This window comes from Rhyacophila brunnea, unplaced genomic scaffold (assembly GCF_057557595.1).
Source record: "Rhyacophila brunnea isolate RB1 unplaced genomic scaffold, BYU_Rbru_1.0 scaffold_22, whole genome shotgun sequence".
Classification (NCBI taxonomy): Eukaryota; Metazoa; Arthropoda; class Insecta; order Trichoptera; family Rhyacophilidae; genus Rhyacophila; species Rhyacophila brunnea.
Window position 1 is genome coordinate 14,358,967 of NW_028232882.1, and position 21,493 is coordinate 14,380,459.

The following is a 21,493-nucleotide window of genomic DNA, read 5'->3' on the forward strand; positions in this document are numbered from 1 at the left end:
AGAGTTGGAAGAAGCTTGGGGAGGCCTTCATCCAGCAGTGGATTGACCCCGGCTGATGATGATGATGATGACATACAATATTTGTAGATATAGGCATACTTACTACCAACCTATAAATAGGTACTTAGTTCAATGGTATTTGGGGTATCATTAACAGAATTAAATAATATGCATGTAATTACTAATAAAATATGTTCAACAACTCACGGCCCTCTAAATCAGAAAAGTTCATGTTAGATTAAAAATAATTGAACTGTTCATTTACTCAATCATGGAAATTTCTATTGTACAAAAACACAAAGTTTTACGATAAAATATTTTTTTATCATAATTTTATGAAAGTTCACAATTTATTCATTTTAGAATGAAATTTTCCGTTCATTTTTAATTATTGTGTTTTCAACGAAGCTCCGATAATTCTACGTCCCTACCACGCCACGCCCGGGATAGCTTCCCCGCTTGCACACCTTCATTACGCCACTGGTTGAGAGACGCCACACCAGTAAGAAATCAAGGTACCTACCTATCTAATATTCTAGATATAATGCTATAATTATAATCTGTTATTTATTTACACACAAATACTCTAAAATATATGAAACTAAAGCTTCCATTAACTCTACAAAACAACATTTATAGTAAAGTTGATATTATAAAAATAATTAAAAATAAAATACTTAAGTCTATCAAAGATGTTGAAGAAATCCCTATTATAGAGGGCAACAAAGGACAACTAATTTTCTAACAAACTCTGACAAAAAGAGAGTATTTATATTTTTTACATACATAACTGGCATGTCCAACCAATTTCCAACAAACATATATTATTTCTATCACTATTTATAAGGAAACTACAGAAGGCATCGTCTGGAATAAGGTTATACATCTTTATTATACAAATACGTACATAGCATTCACATACATATTAATGTAAATGTCCCCACCTCAACCCCGTGGATGAACATAGTAAAAAAAGAACTTTTACGTAAAAAGTACATTTGAGTAACAAAGATTAATACATACAAAATAATATAATGTATAATTGAATGTATATACTTTCGGTCAATGCGGTAATGAGTCAAACAGCTTTGTCAAAGGAATCTAATAAAGAGTAAACTTCGCACTGATAATTATTAGTTAAAAGTGAAAAACGTTATGACATTGGCCATACAGATAATTTTTATCTTAGCCCAGATTAAGAATAAATCCATCGTCATTTGTATCAGAATACATTGAATGTTTGTAAACGTTCAGAAACAATGATTCAACTGTCAAACAGTTTATAATAAATACAAGTTCAATTTTTAGAAAACCGACATTGTATCTGGGTTTCAACTTGGCGTTAGGAATATGATATACCTATATAAGCAAATCCTCCTGAGAAAATTCAGATTACAATCATTACTTCTTACATAGATATATTGTGTCCTCACCGGGTCGAGCCCATAGCTCCCGGGTGGAAGGCCAGCGCGGTACGCACTGCACCACGAGGGCCGCCGTACTTGGAGTAATTGGACAATTTTGATAATTTTAGAAATTAAAACGGAATATTAAAAGATTAAAAGACATTAAAAGACATTAAAAGATCGATATATAAGCCAAGTCTACACGGGACTATTCCGTACGTCCACGAATTGAACACAAGGCATGCGTCGTCGGCCCTCAAATCGGTTTGAAAATGGCCGCCATTTTGTGATGAAAGTACTAGCGCACTGCGATCCGACCGGCTTGGATTTCTGTTCAACACCCCAGCAGCTTCAGCAGATCGGTAAGATTCCGGTGGTTCGTACAGTTGTTTGTCAATAAATATTATATTTATTTGAGTCTATCGGTAATCAATAAGAATAGTTGATTATATTGGATGCATATTAGTATTGAAATATTACGATTTTTTTGCAAAATGTTGACTGAAATGATGACAATGAATTTTATTGAGGAGTATAAGGCACATTGCGCATTAAGGGATATAACCCATAAATACTATACGAACAAACTGAAGCGCATTGATGCCTACATTTTATTGGCAGGAAAGTTTGGAATGTCAGTTTTAGGAGTAAAAAATAAAATAAGTTGAATGTCCTACTTTTCCAATGAGTACCATACAACAAAGGAAACAAAGGGTGGAGCTGGGGCTAACAGCAAACATGAACCCTCGTGGTTCGCATACGAGTCACTGTTGTGTTGTATTGTATATAATTATTATCTAGTTGTAGTATTGATGTGTCGTATTATGTACCTACTTATAGATATCAATAAACCAATTATCTTGACGTAATCTTTCAAGCATTCAATTACCTACCTATTGCTTTTAGCACCTCTGGAAGCATTATCGAAATAAACTGCTTTGATAGGTACCTGCTTTAAATAAATACATAAGCGACATGAAGGAACCACCGATTCCACCGAACCACTTCGGGCGGTATCGTTTCCCTTAAATGAGTATTTTGTTTTTCTACCTTTCTTTTTACCTAGGTACCATTCCCCGCAAAACATGTCAAAGTTTGCCTTTGACATCCGTGTAAGGGCTTGCGCAGACAGAGAGCGGTCGGAGTTCTGCGTTCAACCGACCGTTGACCGCTAACGTTCAGGGACAGCAGACAGGTGGCGGTCAACAATAAGCGTTCCATTTGTATACAAACGTCGTTGTGACACAGGCGCTGCATAATGCGAGACCGCTATATTCCGACTGCGAGTGGAAGTGAGAAAGCACCGCTGTTGCGTACTCACTCCCCCGTGTGGTTTCGCTCTATGTTGTGTGACTACTCAAATTCCTATGACGGGACTGGACGGGAGGTACGGCGTTCTTTGTAATTCCGGGCATAGAACTCTAGAACTCTAGCGTTCCAATTGACCGGCACGGTCTGACCGCCGGCTGTGTACCCATACAGTATGAAGTCCATACAGTACAAAGAACGCCGAACTCCGAACGCGGAACGCAGACCGCCTGACCGCGCTCTGTCTGCGCAAGCCCTAAAGTTCTGAAAAAGGACGTTTTATTTGATTCTGTTGCCCTCATTATTCCAAACAGTAGTCAGAAATATTATATCGTTAAATTTAAACCTCTTCAACTTAAATTGATGTAATTACAATATGCCTAGTATAATTTTACTACCTATTTATTTTGACAATCAGATAACGTTCGGGCATAGACTATTTTATTTGCGAGGGTGAATATCCATACAAAAATAAATATCATTAATGTAATACAAAGTACACCGATAGATGGCACTAAACTAGTTCCATGACTGATATTGTCGTTAGGACACACTCAATTATGCTTATTTATTACAAATATGATTGTGACAATAAGTTAAAAAAATAACTAATATAATTAAGTATTTGTTAATCTAAATTTTACTGTTTTCTTTTAACTTTTTACGCTAGTTTCCCAAGTACGCTCCGTGGTGGTGCTGTATTCCCGTGAGTAATTTTAGTCATCATCTGCGAATCTATTTAGGTGTATTATCTATGACTTGACGAAGTGAAAGCTGTGATGAACGAATAGAGACAGTAAAATGGATTCATCATGCATGCACAAAACTTGTCGGTGTAAAACCAGAATTTTAAAGTTGAAGAGGAAGTCGGTGTTCAATTGACTAAATGTGGACTTAGCTATTAAGTATTGAGCCGGGTGCTCATTTAGCTAAATAAATTTATTTAAAATATAATGCTATAATCTTACTATAGATTTTACCCAAAATTTGTATATTTATCTAGAATCTATCTATAATGCATGCAATATTGTAATATGTATTTGTAAATACAATATCATATTATTTTGAAAAATATTAGAATTATATTTTACGCACTCGTAAAGATAGACCGCACGATTGTTTCGGCGCTTCTGCTCATTCGGGCATTTCCGGCAAAGTTCGGCTGAGCATGTCTACAGCTTATAGCGCACGGCGCACACTACTGCTATGGCCGGTGGACTAAATTAGTGGCAAAAGGTGAACGTAGACTTGTAAATTATATTAAGTTTTATTGTATATTTTGAAAATATATATTTTTTATGGCTAGGTAATTATTATTTATAATATGAAACAGGCACCGGTGGTTGGTTAACGCGACGTTTCCGTTGTTTTAGAAGCCATATCGGCACAGAATTCATAATATAAAAATGGTAAATATTGTGTTTCCAACTCTGAAAAGATTGAGATTTTATAACCGATGTATTGTATGAAATAACAAAAACTATTAGGTACTTATGTATTTTTAGAATTACAAATCTAATAGATGAAATTTGTGATTGTTTTTTTACATATAATATGTCCTACGGCTTCGATATTAGCCACTCCACCACCAAGAAGACTTTTTTATTTTCATTTAAACGACTTCTCAGAGATAAATTATTGCTATCTTCACAACAGTTTACTTGCAGCTGCATTTTTGCTATTAATATTAAATGTGTGCCTAAATCTAAGGTGTGGCCTAAGATTATCAAAATAAAGTAGACTATATGGTTTTTAATATATCAAACAATGGTATTTCACTTTTAATAATACCTTTGTAAAACAAAACACGTTCACTGACTCTCTGAATTGAGGTTATTTTAAAACGATCAAACGCAGAATAGTTATATACTTTGGCTGTATTTTCCGCAATAAGAAAAAAGAATACTTCCCCAAAAGTGGAAAGATAGTCCCAGAAATACTTAAATGGAGCCAACGAGCCATTGTTGTCGGGACGACCGGACATGGAGTATTTTTTTATCTCTGGGAAGTGCGAAGCCATCGTATATACTAATATAGGCATAGGGTGTCCGAATATGCAAAACAATTTTGAATGTTTAGATCTAAATCAGTGAGAATATCTCACATATTAATGTGCTGACGTGTAAGACGCCAGTCGTTTCAATTTCAATCAATTTCAATGAAGAGTATCATTCTGCTGAAAGCAAATTGACCATGATATCTCCTCTGCCGTATTGGAGAAAAGTGACATGATTTAGTAAGTACAAGTAGCTCATGACAAGAATAATTGCTGTTCTAATACGTTAAACTTTGGCCCAGTATAGAAACGTTTTATATGTCGCTGTATCACAGTTCACCGTGAGCTGTCATATCGGAAAAAGATGGCTCTATAGCTCTGAGATTTAAAAAATGGCACGTTGTTCGTGGAGTACCGCAGACAGTAATCTTCACATTTTATTAGATTCAAAATAAACATTTATTTGATATTGATTAGTGTCAAATATCTCATAATAACGCTGTTATTATTATCAGATAGTTGATATGTATGACTTACGAGCACCTAATTTTGAATCATTCATAATTTCATATCAATATATACGATATGATTGTATTTCTCATGTACTCAACTACCTACCTTCTTTTGTCTCCCCATTGTATTCCTGTGCTTTTGTTATGTACTTTATACGTGTTTTATGTAGACATGAATTTGATCTCAGTGCAGTGAACAGTCCTATGGCCAACTGCATACGTACAATTTTCCGGACACGCGATAGAAGATGACACCAAAATAAAAATGTACCTTCTTTAAAATACTATGTTTTCGTTTGGTAACTATATTTGTTGTAAATTATGATCACTGCTTGAGTACCTAGGTGGTTTACGCGAAAATTACAAATTAGAGGCGAACGTTATGCCACTAGACGTCGCGGCCAATTTAATACTAATTATTATTTAGGCTTATTTCAGCGCTTTGCTTTCGTAAATCGTTTTAATATCGCGGATATTTTTTGGAGTGATAGTCTGGTTACAACTGGGTAGGTTGGTAGATGGATGGAGTTGCGTTGTCTTTCTTTTCGATTGATGCAACTTACCTACTACAATAAATTCCCATAAAAAAAACTAAGTGCAATTTTCTGAATCATAATATAAATAATAAGTAATACTTTCATAATTTCATTATAGTTCTACTGGATTCAATGCAATCAGTCGATGTACTTACCAAAGGTAGATACCTAATAAATAGGCATTTTCAAATAAATTGTTTTTATATCGAAATCTATAGATATAATATTTTTAGATAGGAAACTTGAAAAGCTTTCAGAAACATAAATGATTCAATTCCAAAAAAAATCAATTGTGATCGATTTGGTGTTTGCCTATATAGTTCGGTAGGTAGATACTACTAAAAATGATTTAGGGGTCTATTTTGAAAAAAAAATATTTCAAGCGGTAGGTAAGTGGTAAGGCGGTATCGGGTGCTACTGGCTTTTACATTTACCCCGCCTATTAGGTACTTACAGAATATCGTTGCTTCAACCGCAGAATAACGCACTTTCTGGGTACATTCCCCATACCCAGACACTCCTCACTTTGTCTAGCAATATACACCAGACCTGCAGGTGTATAACTTAGCCCCGCCCCGGCCAGGGTGGACGCGTTCGGCGGAGCGTTGAGCGGCGTGCGCAACTCAAACGTAACTTGCAACTAAATATTATTTTAAAAGTTGTTTGCAGAGCGTTGGAGCAGTGCTCGGAGCAGGAGCACGGAACAGTGGAGCAATGGGGTTTGACCCGGAGCAGGAGCGGAGCTGAAGCACGGAAAGTTTGTAGTGGTCCACTGCTTCGGATATTATAATCCAATGAAAATATTATATTTTTGACACTTTGCAACACTGGAGTTATTTTAAATGCGGCAACACTGTCGAGTGTTAAATAACCTCACTTTTTCTGACAGAGGAGGCAGATAATTAAAGACGGTTTACTGTCGGAAAATTTGTTTTAGAATTAATAATGAAAGGGACGACTTATAAACCTTATTTCAAAACTACATAGGTACTTATATATTTTTTTTTAATTTGTAGACATACCTACTAATACTAGATACTTACCTATTAAAACTTTTTACCCGGAGCGAGCAACTCAAAAAATGATCACTCCAACCCTCTGGTTGCTTGATATTAACATGTCGTTCATCAAGACATAACAGTAAAATAATTAATAATAATACGTAGTTAATAAATGTATAAAATTATTGAACATCGCGTTTTTCTTAGTAAAATAAAAAAAAATCAACAAAAACAACCATAAAACTAGAAATAATAGAAAAGAATGCATCAAACGTAAAACACCTGTTTTAGTGTACCTAGTCGTTTTGTAATTATTAGTAAAATCAAATGTGTCATAATATTATAGTTATATCGACTAAGCTACTACCAACCCATGTGGTTAATTTAATTTGAAAATACACTTCACTGTAGGTACCACACTAGAATTAATAATACCTAGCTATTTTATATGCATGGATATATTATATTATACCTATCCCAACATACATAATTATTTGTAATAGCTACTTATGTGAGAAAGTACTTTTTGTGCATGTGGTTTTTTAATGGAAGTAGAGATGGGCCGGCTTTTTCAATTTCGCACAGGGGCGGCAGAGTCAGTTGCAGCGGATCCAGTGACGTCCCTTGATAAAATGCCGCCCCTAGGCACCGCCAAAATGCCGCCTCATTTTTTATACATTATTTTTATCATCCTTTCATGAGTCCAATATCTAAGATATAATTGTGTTCTATGGATACTTTACTAACAAACTATCAGATTAATTATTCGCAAATCTGCACGTGTCGTTTCTGGTCACCAAGGACGTTACGGTCACGAAGTAAACTAGATATCGCGAACCTGACAAAACTAGTGAGCTGATTTTTTAATGGATAGATATTTTCGTTATTACTAAGTTTAGGTTGCTATTTCTATAGGTATATTACAAATGATTTGCGTCGATTTGCCGCCCCTCGTGTAACTGCCGCCCCAAAGCGACGCTCAATCTGCCTACCCCCACGGGACGTCACTGAGCGGATCTGTTATACATACGTATGTATAGAGCGGAAATTTAAAACATTTTAATAAGAGTAGGTACTTAGACATTAAAATTTATTAGCATTTCAAAAATATTTTGATAGTATTCTTCGATTTACCTTTCTTTGGTGGCACACAACCATACGTAATATCTGTTTAGAAAATGGATTTCAATGTAAGTACTATTTTTTTTAAATTAGTTTGTCCCTGAATCAGTGGCGCACTCAGGATTTAATATTTGGGGGAACCCAAGGAGGAGAATGTAAATTAGTCTCATAGGCTCTTTTTCTTCTTCATATAATTATTTTTACATATTTTCACAATACACGGTGGCATATTTGTACAGTTTCTCCTAGTTTTTTTTATTAAATTGTAGGCATAGTGGCGGTAACCGTTGAGCGTGTCATCAGCGACTAGCGGGTTGGAAGCAATGACATTAATATATGGACGAATCATCTGGAAAAGAAAATGACACTCACTTTATTGTCGGGTCTGCCGAATGGCATAATCTGTTCTAACACCATTACAATAAAGGTGATATTGCTATAAATTCCAGATGCTTTTTGTTGGGTCTGCCGAAAGTTTCGGCTCGAACGGGTTCGCTCAAATGAACATTGACATTAGAAACACTACTCTGACGCCATCACAATAAAGGTCATATTGCTATAAATTCCCGATGCGTGATATCGCGTAATGGAATTGCGTGACGTCTTCGTAAACATGCGAATGCGCGAGTTTACTTGCTAGCTACTGTATTGAATGCGTCGTCCATTTAATAATGTCATTGGTTGGAAGTGACTGACACGTCGCCATAGGATTTGTTTCCCGAATATCCATTTTTGTCGAAATCGACATTTTAATGCAGTTCAATTTCTTTTATCGAACTCTACCGAAATCATTTATAAAAACAATATATTTTTATCTAGGAACAGAGATATTTTTTAAAAAAACCCGAATACGCCATGTTAAGTTACAATTACTCCGTGGTGTTCTCCCGAATGTCCAACTATGCGTACCTGAATATCCAAGTTAATTTCGGTCGAAAAATATCTCTGGCTGAGTTTTTATTTCCCGAATATGACTTTTAGCCAATCAAACCGCCCTGACGCCGTGCATCTCGCTCCCACATTCACTCTGTCTAGCTCTAAAACAATCACGCCCACTTTCATATTTTTTGGCCGTCCGTAGTCCTCTTTCAAATTTCGTCTTATTGATATTGTTTTTAAAGTTACTATTGTTTTAATAGTGAATTCATCAAATTTGAAGAGATCATTCATAGCTGATACATCACCAGTTCGTCCTGAACTTACAGTAGAGTTATGGAAGTGAGTAATTTAACCTAAATAACTGCATTTTGTTTTGATAAATGACACAAAATCCCAACGGTTATATGAATTCTACAGTGTGACCCGGAAACTACTATGACGTAAAAAATAATTATTATTTCAAATTATTATTAATCAAACATTGTTTGCCTTTATTTTACTTTTAATCTAGGTATTTCTATGAAAATAAAGGCGATGCTATTATTTATTTTTGAATGCGCCGATAGTTAATTTAATTTAATATGTTTGTTAGTAACTATTTATTTGGTGAATATTATATACTTGGATATTGGTACCTACCTAATATTAGCAGCTAATGGTAATTAATTTATACATGATATTATTTTGTGTTGTTATTCCTTACAATAGTAAATATATAATATTATTTGGTGGTTTGTAATAAATTTAATTGTTAATAATAGAAATATATAGATATAATAATATACAGATATATATACATAGATTTTTTTTTTGGAAAAAGTATTAATATAAAATTGTTAGCCAGTACGAGTTAGTACCATCATAAAATATTGGAGAAACCTGTGACGTCGGTTAGTAATTGAAGTAGTAGATACCTACTTTTATTTAATAAACAAAAACCGATCGCCGATAGTTGCTTGATTTTGAAGAGTGCTGATGAGCAGGTATTAAAAGGCTAATAGTTAAAGTTTGTCGTCATAAGTATGTGACCTCATAGCATATTGGATAATTCGTGGACTGGGGCGTAAACCCAGGAGATGCAGGGTCGATTCCTGCCGGGTGTCTTACTTTTTTCAAATATATATTTTCTATTGGTTATAATATATTTTCTCAGAAGTGATTTTAAAAATGATGTATATTCAATTATTAGAATGGTACATTCTTAAATCTTGTGAATTATTCGTTCAATAAAAAAATAGTTAATTACTTAAAAACTATTTTATTACTTAATCCGAAAAAACCCGAAAAAGCGATTGCCGCATGTTATTATTACATACGAACTTGGGTAATTATGATCATTAAGTATTTAAATAGTAGAAGTAATTATTAACAATTATCGTGTAAATAAAAATAACGGTACTGTTCGGTTATACCGGAGGCAGCGGAAAACGCATTTTGAAAATAGCCGATAAATTGGATTATTTGTTAGGTTAACCTAACCAAACCTAACCTAACCTAACCTAACCCAACCTAACCGAACCTAAACTAACCCAAACTAACAAATAATCCAGTTTATCGACTATTTTCAAAATGCGTTTTCCGCTGCCTCCGGTATAACCGAACAGTACCAAAATAACATTTGACGCGCGTACTTTTTGACCACTCAGTAATCCGTGGGCCGTGCAGCAATACGCTACGGTCTTAAATCCCGAATGTCCTTGTTTTGTCCCGAATATCCATTATTCTGAGAGAGCGCTAAAAAATTCCCGAATATCCACAGTGAGTACTTGTAAATAAAACGCATTTTCTGTGCATTTAATGATTTATACCAGTATATTATTCTTGGAATCTATTCTTAGATAATGTTGCAATCATACAATGTAGAAAGAATGATTGATACATCTACTGATATTTAAATATACGACAGTGAAATTTGTTTTTCGTCTCCTGTAAAATTGACATTTGGTCTATTCGGGAAACAAATCCTATAGCGACGTGACAGCTACCATGCTGGATATGTGCGCCTAGTATGCTAAAAGATTACTCAAATAATATCGGCTGTGCTACCCGCTTGGTCTAGAGAGCTACAATATTTATGCCGAATTCAACTGAAACAAAATGTTCTTTTGATTTACACCACCACCGACTGTAGTGGGTGTAGTCGTTCGTTTCGCCGAATGCTTATCGTCGATTTTTGGTTTTTCAATATTGAGGTTCCAAAATATTAATTGAAAATGGACAAAAAAGTATTATTGCATTTAACTTATACACAAACCTACTAAACACAACACAGCCTAGTTTCTCATTTATCGGTCTTTTGTCTATTGCACTCGGTGTACCTACACCATGGCCCCCACATCCTGAAACGGCCCCTCAGGCTAGGATATTTAGTGGACCCCCTACCTACCGCTAAGATTAAGGCAGTGTGAAACACTACATTAACGTTTTTCAAATTGTGTTTTAGTTCAAATTAAGGGTACTTATACAGTGATTTATTAGCGATTTTTAATACATCTACTTTAATAATGGAGCTGTCGAGTTTCGACACATAATAATCAGAAAATATATTGCACAATTATATAATTTAAAATGTTCATGGCCATGAAGTATAATAGCGCCGCATGCGACATTTTCTTACTATTAAAGCTAATTTATGATGTGTGTTTATCTTTCTTATCTGGTCAACCTGACACGCCGGGCCCCCAGGCTAGAGCCCTGTCAGACCTCCCCAGCCATGACCCACCCCACTCCGTAATCCGGGTGGACACCGAGATTTTTTTGACAGTTCCATTAGGGATTGGGTTTCTAAAAAAACCCGACATTAGTGTTTCGAAATTTTTGTGTTAGAAATTAAAATGTAAGAAATTTTTCTAAAAAGGGTGCTGGGGAATTATTACAAATCATTTTTTGTCGTGTTTTTATTTGTCTAGGCCCAAGGTATAGTTTATTGGCTTTCAATTTCAATGTTTAAAATCATTCTGATATTTTTTTATGTTTGGGGGGTGCCAGGGCCCCTTGCCCCCCCCTGGGTGCGCCACTGCCCTGAATTGTACTGCCCGGATGCTGTGCACCCCCAACACCGCTCGTTGGCACGCCACTGAATGTATCTACATACCAAATTGTTTGATTATGAACTTGTTCAATGATAATAATTGATGGGTAACTGTTGACTAACACGCCAATAAAATACCTATTCGGCTAGGTACTTATTTGATTACATATTGTATTACTTAACAGGTTACTTACGCAAAAACCTCAGTTGTTTTAAATGAAATTAGGGTGTTTATTACAGATAAATATATTCTTGCGAAATCTGATTGGCGACTTCTTATTATTTGATGGATGTAAGTTTTGGTAGGAACAATTAAATCCTACTTTTTTTACCCACCTACACGTTATTAAAATATTTACGTTAGAAAACTAAAAATTAAACCACAACCAAATGTGTTAACACTAAAACATCTTCAATATTAAGTAGGTATAAAGAAATATTATTTGTTTTGTATCCTTATGGTATTATTTTGTTTAACAGGAAATGTTCCCGATTAGGAAATAGGTAGGTATCTACCAAGATATTCTGTATTGTGTGTCAAACCTGTGTTGACATTTCCAGGATCGAAATTGAAAACATCAGAACATAATATTAATAAAATAAAAATGTGAAAGTCAATCTCCATAGAACAAGTTTCTGAATTTAACTATTCTCATTAGGTATTTCTCGAGAATTCTCGAGATAACATTAATTTATTATCGATCAAGACCTCTCGTCACAACCAGTAAACACAAAAATAATAAAGGAAACGCTCTAATACTAAGTAGACGATGACTAATAGAATAGTTAGGCAGGTACCTAAATACCTATACTGAAAAGCATTCTCTCGAAGCCTCAATAGAACTTGAAGATCTGACCTATGATTAGACATATTTTTTGTTAATAATTCTTCAATTTAACGCCCTTTGATAAGACAAGTGTCATACTTCGTACATTTAATCATACATTTAATTTGAATATTATATTTTTAATAATAAGAATAACAAATATATATTTTGCCGCCTCCCGAATCCTACCGCCCTAGTGCTGTGCGCCCCAACATCCTCGCTTGGCATGCAATAGTTAGGACCTAGGCAGCAATAAAATTATTTAGGTACTTACTAATACTCTCGTAACAACAGACTCGATGCAGAATCAAACATCGCAATTTCTGGTGTTCGAGATTTAAAAAAATGCACTCAAGATGGATTATTATTATTGGTAAGTAGTTAGAGTTGTATTAAAAGGTATAGTGTTGCTATAAATACCATATTATTTATTATAAAACCTTCGTCTTGTTTTATGTGATCTTTTATAATAGTATAAAATACCTGTGTATGTGAACAAATATATAAAAAGGAATGCCGAAACCAGGGATCGAACCAGGGACCTTTAGATCTTCAGTCTAACGCTCTCCCAACTGAGCTATTTCGGCGGTGGTCAGAATCTTTAATAAAATTTTCAAATACGGAAACACGTAAAATAAAACTTTTATACCGGAATCTAAAGAATTACAAAAATTAAAAATTAATATACCTACTGTATATGAGTCGCCAGTCTGTCTATTAATTAATTGTCAAAACTTTGTATGCCCAATGCAGGTCCAATGAATAACGATGTCTAATTATATATTATTTTTCTCGTTCCTACACATGGCCATGGAGTACCTAGGTACTATAATAATATTGTATTTTATCAGTTTGCATCTAGCGCCGATTGATTTGAGCCTTGAGGTCAATGATGCCTAAAGAAATTTCCTGAAACTCATATTTCAACAATTTTTTATCTAGAATCATTATCATTTGTTATTTATAGTGACATCTAACAAAAAACAAACATACTATTATTATTTAGAAAATATTTTACATAAAAATGGTTTGAATCTTTATACTAAGAAAAATTTATATTTTAGTATTATTGTTTTTACATAGATGTCAATGTACGTTATAATAATATACTATATAAATTTTTTATTGTTCAAAAGTTGAACAGGTATTTTAAAATTACAAATCTGTGGAAGATGGCAAAACACGATATGTCCATTTTTCTAAATAGTTCAAGAGACCAATTTAAACTTCGAGAGAAATTCAAACAATGTACATAATTATCACAATATAGTGACACAGCTTATTTCTCCCAACCTAATAGTCCTATAAGACCTACACATACCATATTTTGATATCTCGTAGATTCCACTGAGACGAGTCTGAAGGTATAGGTACATAACTCAATTTGCCAAAAGAATGGACAAAATATTATCATGTTTTGCTATCTTACTATAGAAATATCTTGATTATTATCTGGATTAATTGGAATGGAGATTGGTAGTCGTAATAAGACCCCGAAGGTGGCTGAGCTACAAAAAATCTTATTTTCACAAAGCCTATAGCCAAGCGGATGTATTAGCAGTGCTAAACACCCGGGTTTTAGAAGGCGGCAGTTGTAAAAAAAAAAAAAAATTGAATGATATTAAAATAATTATGTGATATACCTACAAAATCAACTTTATGATGAAAAAAAATGAGGTGTGGCACACATACCTTTCATATCATTAAATATTCTTTTATAAATTGTGTTTCCGTATTCCATTGCTCGATTTCAGGCGCTTTACATTAAAATTACATTAATTTTTGTTAATATTTTGTTTGCAATACAAAAATTATTTAAACTTTTTTTTTTAATTTCTGTCATAATTTCTTATTATTTCTCAGGGCTTTTTTGTTGTTTTGGTTTTCATTCTGGTTCAAGTAAAATAAATATACTAATTGGTTCGGTTCCGGTTTTCGTTCTGAAAAAAATAACGGTTTTTCAAGTATTCGGGTTTTGGTTCAGTTCAGGTTCTAAGCCCTGATATTTCCACTGATTTTGTTTTTTATTTGAGGGGGGCAGCAGTCACACTTTTGTCCACGGTCCCAGTTTATAATATTCTCATTCCTTCTTTTATTTGCCCCCACCATCCCTAAAGCAACATAATATAATGACCAGGCAGTATTGCCGATCCCTGCTTCCCTTCTCTTCGTGGAATGAAACAATACTTTTTTTTTACAAAATATTCGTTTATTTATGAATTCAATAGTAAACATTTATCACAATCAATATAATGTAAATACATATTAGATTTGGTATTATATTATAATCTTATGTAAAAAAACTACCAAAACTAAGAATTACCAAAAAACATAATGGAAACAATAGGGGTGTATGTAATAATTATATTGTTATTTAACATATTAGTCATATTGATTACAGTGAACTGGGAAGTAGTTGTAAATAAAAACATTACAATGGACATATAAATTATTTTTTTATACTGGTATACCTTTCATCCGTCAATGGGATTTTTTTGTGTTTAAATATTGTGTTGAAAGTTATTTTGTATCTGCGTGAAGAACTGGAATGCTCATGTGAATGATTAAATAATTAATTAAATTAAATTCATTTCAATCGTCCATTTCGATTTCTTTGCATTCTATAAAAATATGGAAAGATTTAATGAAAATCATAAAAAAGTATCAGTGCATTTTGGCCTTAGAAGAACACATTTTAGTTTTTTTTTTTTTAATTTAGAATATCGAGAAATTATCTTTTATGGAATATTGATATGAATCAATATGCATGAAATTAATAAAGGGGGAGTATATTATATACAATTGGAGGAAATTTTGGTGATAGTATAAATATATTTTGGGTTCGTACGTAACCTACACATTATACAGAAATCATAATTGGAGAAAAAATACAAACCATTAGTCACTAGTTATAATGAATACAGCTATACAATTATATTACCTAATAAAAATTGTTGAAATTGGAACCATTATAGGCTTATTATATAATCTACCTACAATAATAAACTAAATTGCATAATACAATTACTATTAAAGAAAAAGAAATTCACAATAATTAGGCTTGTGTTAATATTATGTGAAAGGATAAAACATTATAGCTATCTTAATGTTTACATCCACGTTTACGTCTCTCGGGCTCGAATCCTGGATCTGGCAAATATACATTTTGTTTTTTAATTTGTGTTTGGTGACCTAATAGATTGAGCAAGTGGCTAACATCGATTTCACGTAAAAATAAAAATCTGTTAACTGGTTCTATGACAAATTTCGCGAGTTATTTCGTCCGACATTAAACTCAAATTAGTAGCCACTGTCGATTGATTTGCATAATCTAAAAAATTAAACACACGGTGACATCTGTTTGAATAATTATGAAATACCAAGTCACAAATCATCGATATTATGGCGATTTTAGTAAGAGTTTTAGTCTACTTTCAACGAGTGTCGTTAAAAACCTGTGGCCTGTCAGATACTGCCATAGTATTATCGTGAGACATAGAAAAGGTAAATACAAATCTCCACTCTGTTAGGATCAGACATTGTCAAAAGAATTTTTTTTTTTAATGTGTATTTTAAATATTGATTCATTTTTTTAATAGCTTTATATACCTGGGATGTACTATTGATATAGAGAAGAAATAAGACGTTGATTTAACACTAGTAATTATTGGTAACAAATATTTGTGTGATTAATAACTCATTCGCTGCTGACTAGATAATGACTTTTTAATTACCACCTTTAAAATGCACATTAATTACATTGATCGGCCGCCTGGTCATTACGCGCCAGGTGCGTCTTCAGCGTCCAAAGTATTAAGTGGCTTTTTGAAGTATATCTTGTACAAGACACTGATATGGCCAGTTGTCTTATATGGTCAGAGTGTATTATCAAAAGCAGAAAGAATGCTGGAAATATTTCATGGTACTCTGTGGTATATTTGGAACCATCGGTAATAGTCAGTTAGTGTGGAGATCAGCAAAGGTGTTATTTCAGTGTGTGAAAGGAGGCAATAAGTCTAAAATTGCTATTTTTCATGGACCATTTTGTATGATACCTAAATCCAATGTTTCTGTGTGAAATTTAGTAATTCAGATTCGACTCATTTTTTTTCTCATTTGTGGATATATGTATTATAGTTTATTTGAAATATTTCTCATTGTTAGATTTTTAAGATTTATCACCCTCTTTCTTTCGGTCACAGATTTAATGACCTGCATATCGTCAACAGTCTTACGCTGCCACTTCTCTGATATTTGGATCATGAACACATTATAAATGAGTCACACATGGCAAAACCATTGTCATTTCGGAATCAAAATGGCAGAAATTTTTGCTTAATTGGTTAATGAGTGTGACCTCAAGACACTGGATGGATATTATCCAGGCATGGTTATCAAAGTAATCCAAACTGGATTGTAATTGTTAGAAGAAAAGCATAAATTAATAAATTTTTCAGATATAGGTACAACTAATCATCGATAGTTGACCGGAAGTAAGTTAATGTTATAACGGAGGATTAATAAAATTTACATGTCATTTTTCTAGAGGGAGGGAGTATTTTCATATTGTAAATGTGTACTGTTTAGAATATGTAGTCCTTTCATATAATATTAAAACGAGCAAAATATATTACTATAGATCCACCAATATAAGTTGTCAGTTGAGTGAGGGCGCCACATGCTAACATTTTACATAATCATCCAATACTTTTTATATTGTAATGAGCTTAGTTCTAAATTCGAACACCTGACGATTTATGATGGTATATCTAATCTAAAGAAAACAACACAACAGCTATTTATTACACTAAACAACATTTTTAAAAATATCTATAAAACAAAGAAAATAATAACATCTACTCTATAAATATTTTAATAAGCATAAATAGGAAGCAAGGTAATTATAATATGATAAGTAAAGAGCGATGATTATCATATAAATTATATATGTATATATTTATATAAACTGACAGAGAAACTTTGCAAGTTGTTTTGTGTTATTTTTTCAAAGTGTACAAAATAATAAATGTCTCCAAAATTTCAAACTGCTCATTGTTGTACATAAGTTTAACTACAAACAATTTTAGTCTCGATAAACAAGAAATGGTTTGCGAAAACCGTGTACTTAATATAATTTTACATATTTATTTTATATTAGCTATGAAATGGAAAATTCTGTGTATGAAAAGAAAAGGACAGTCTTGATTCCGAGTAGTACGGAGGAAGGATAGTTAAAAACACACTTTTCATTTATTTCATGAAGATTATAGAATATAAAAAAATTACATTTTATTATGACGTGTCGTAAAATAATGTTTTAACTGGTTCTATGCCTTCAGCAAGTTTTCTCACTCTATGAAGCCGTGATCGAGAGGCCGCATATACAAATTTTGCCAGTTATCTCATCCGAATTTAAACTCAAATTACTAGCCACTGTCGATTGATTTGCATAATCTAAAAAATTAAACACACAGTGACATCTGTTTGAATAATTATTAAATTACAAATAATCGGTATTATAGCAATTTTAGTAAGAACTTTGCTCTACATTAAATGTGTGTCATTAAAAATCTGCTTAAAAAGGTTAAAAACAGACGATAATCAGTTAGGTGTACGTAGGCAGGATGGAAGATTCTGGTCAATTAAAATGTTATTCAGATTTTTAATTAAAATTATAATGTACCACATATTTGTCATTTATTAATAGGAGACTTGTGAATATAATAAATGGGAGAGGACTATGAAACTGATATTAAAATTATCATTTTCAACTTGCAAATAATCTCTAATAAAGAATCAGCCCGTGCCATATCTTTTAGAATATTGACATACAATATTATCACATATTTTAAAGAACGTTATACATTATCAATCTGCGACATTTCAAGTATTTTATAGTAACATTATGATTAATAATAAAATTTATAGATGGTAAACATTTTTTTAAAAATAACTTACTGCCATCTGCAGTTGACAAAACAAAGCTCACCGTTTTGTAGTATGTATATAATTAATAATTTAGTGCAATGTATCCTTACAACTTTATAATAAATATATAATAATATATTGTAATAGAATAATAACATTCAATTGTTGATAAAAATCCCTTGTTCATTCCACATAGGCTACACGATAAAATATTTAAAGCAATAACTTTAACAGTCATCATTTTTGGTTGGCGATTTTTAAATCTTTTGATATTTTCATATCTGCTGAGCACATTGCTATGGACATGGGTTGATTTTTATCAATATCATACATTTTTTTCATAAAATGGGACTCATAGCTTTGAATTATAATATATTATGATACAGTTATACATTTTTACAATATGGAAATATAGTTCACCTTTCACTTAAGTACGGCGAGGTTCTTTTTGATTACAGGTAAATGTCAATTTGTAGACTTGGTTCAAACACTCAAAGACAATCCATTATAAACCGGAAATTATTAAAATGTTTACAATTTGTTTTAAATTAAATAATGTTAGTCAGTTCGCAACATCTCGAATGGTTTAATAAATCATCTAACATATTAAAACATGTACTCATATTAAGCATAGACAAAATAAATTAGTAGGCATAGACAATTAAATAGATTGAGATTTTATTTTTAAATAATATGAAAATTGTGCAGTATTTTAAAATAATATTAGTACTTATCTTATAACAAGCATGCCCAACACGTTGATTCCGGAATGGATTTCGTTGGAGGAGTACGTCATATAAATGGGTGGATTACAAAAACAACATATGTCAGAATTGAACAATTTTACTTAGCTATAGTAAGTATTATTTATTATCGGCTATCCTAAAAAGACAAATTCACAAAAAATCTTTAAATTGACATATCTACACCCATCTAATGAGAATTAGAGCATTTCCATGAAACCTACTCTCAAACAGAGGTGGTTTTAGGTACATGGAGGTCTGTAGAGCTTACAAACTACGGAAAAATATTGCTGGTGCGATATATCACCGTAACAATATGAATTACAATGGGTATTACAATACAACAATAGTTATGTTGTCAGGATTTTGCGTGCTTCGTTTATTTTTTAAACTAAGGTGTCAACACTTTCCAATGAAGCGACCATATCGTCTGCCACTGCTATCAAAAGTTGTTATATTTGAATTCGTCCATTTATTCACCGCCTCTGTACTATGCATGACCTGCATACCCCACGGGTGAAGGTGTAGAGATTAAAGTCTGTTTGGAGTGGCTCGAATGAATCGAGGAGAGAGTTTATTGCTGATGTAGTTTTAGAAATCTGCTGACCTCTGCATTGTTGCAACTTCAAAGTGTTTTGATGACCAAACCCAGGGTAGTCAAACCCCATTGATGAACGTCACACGTGTAGGATATGCTGATTGTGCGATAGTTAACACACTGCTGATTCTTACGTTGTCGAAATAATGCTGACAAGGACCGTGGTTGTTGCTCGTTACAATTTTAATTATCATTAACAAAATATCTGCATGAATGGACACCATGTATTGTGTCCGTATAAATGTACATTTTATACTACTACACAATTTTCATATATATATATTGTATTATGATTTATATGTAATATCCTGTTAGCACATAAAAAAGTATAACTACGCGAATATATAGGCTACAGAGTACATAATATTAAAATTCAATCTCCCTCGGAGTTGTGCTGACTTGGAGTCATAGAGAAAAGTATATATCTTAACAATTAATCTTAACTAGGCTATAAACAAAAAGCGAGACAAAGTATAATACGTAATTCGTCATAACTCAACGGTAAAACTCATTAAGTGGAATTGTTTAACATTGCACTAATTAATGAGTTTTATCTTTCATTACAAAATGACAATGAGCATTGGGAAATGTACTTATAATAACAATGAAGCTACAAGGTGCAACGTAGTATGTAATTGTGTTATTCTAATAACCATAATGGAATAATATGATACTAGCTCATCATCATAGGACATAGGAGTAAATATATAAATATTGTAAGTATATATATATTTATAGTTTAAAATTTGGCAAATTACAAATATTAAATGGCACCAAATATATATATTTAAATCGAGTAATTTATCGAGGAGCATTTTGATATGCATATTATGTTTGGCAAAGTAAATTTCGCAAGTTTACGCAATCCTGTGTAGCAAAATGTATGCAATGTAAAACAACATAACATAGTAATAAAGAAGTTCGCAGATAAATCCGATTTATTTTATATTTGTTAGGGATTTCATTCAACATTTAGTGCTAACACCGCAACTGGCGCATTTGGAGTCGTTGGTCATTAGATATAATTAAAGTGTTATTTAAATGTAGTAATTTAAAGGTAATTAAAAGGTTAGCAGTGATTGTGTTAATATCAATGACATTATTAATGGACAACGCATTCAATACAGTAGCTAGTAAGTAAATTCACGCACAGTGACATTCGCACATGTATAGGTAGACGTCACGCAATTTCCATTATGCGATATCACGCATCGGGAATTTATAGCAATATCACCTTTATTGTAATGGCGTTAGAACAGTGTTTCTAGTGTCAATGTTCATTTGAGCGTACCCGTTCGAGCCGAACCGTCCGGCAGACCCAACAAAAAGCATCGGGAATTTATAGCAATATCACCTTTATTGTAATGGCGTTAGAACAGATTATGCCATTCGGCAGACCCGACAAAAAAGTGAGTGTCATTTTTATTCCCAGATGCTTCGTCCATATTAATGTCATTGGTTAATATATATAATACGTACGCAGCGAGGAGCAGGTTAGCAGATTGGATTATTGGGAGAGGATTTATTATGCAATGCTTTAGGGCGAGATGCATAGTCATACTTGTGTACATAAGTAGCCTTCAGTGCCTATTAATCTTAGGCAGCT

At 33.0% G+C, this 21,493-nt stretch overlaps 1 non-coding gene across 1 annotated transcript; it reads right to left on the reverse strand.

The window, feature by feature from the left end:
• Positions 1-13,132: 13,132 nt before the first annotated feature.
• On the reverse strand, positions 13,133-13,205 carry TRNAF-GAA (transfer RNA phenylalanine (anticodon GAA)). Its single transcript has one exon. It is a non-coding gene; the product is annotated as a tRNA-Phe (tRNA).
• Between the last annotated feature and the right edge of the window lie 8,288 nt (positions 13,206-21,493).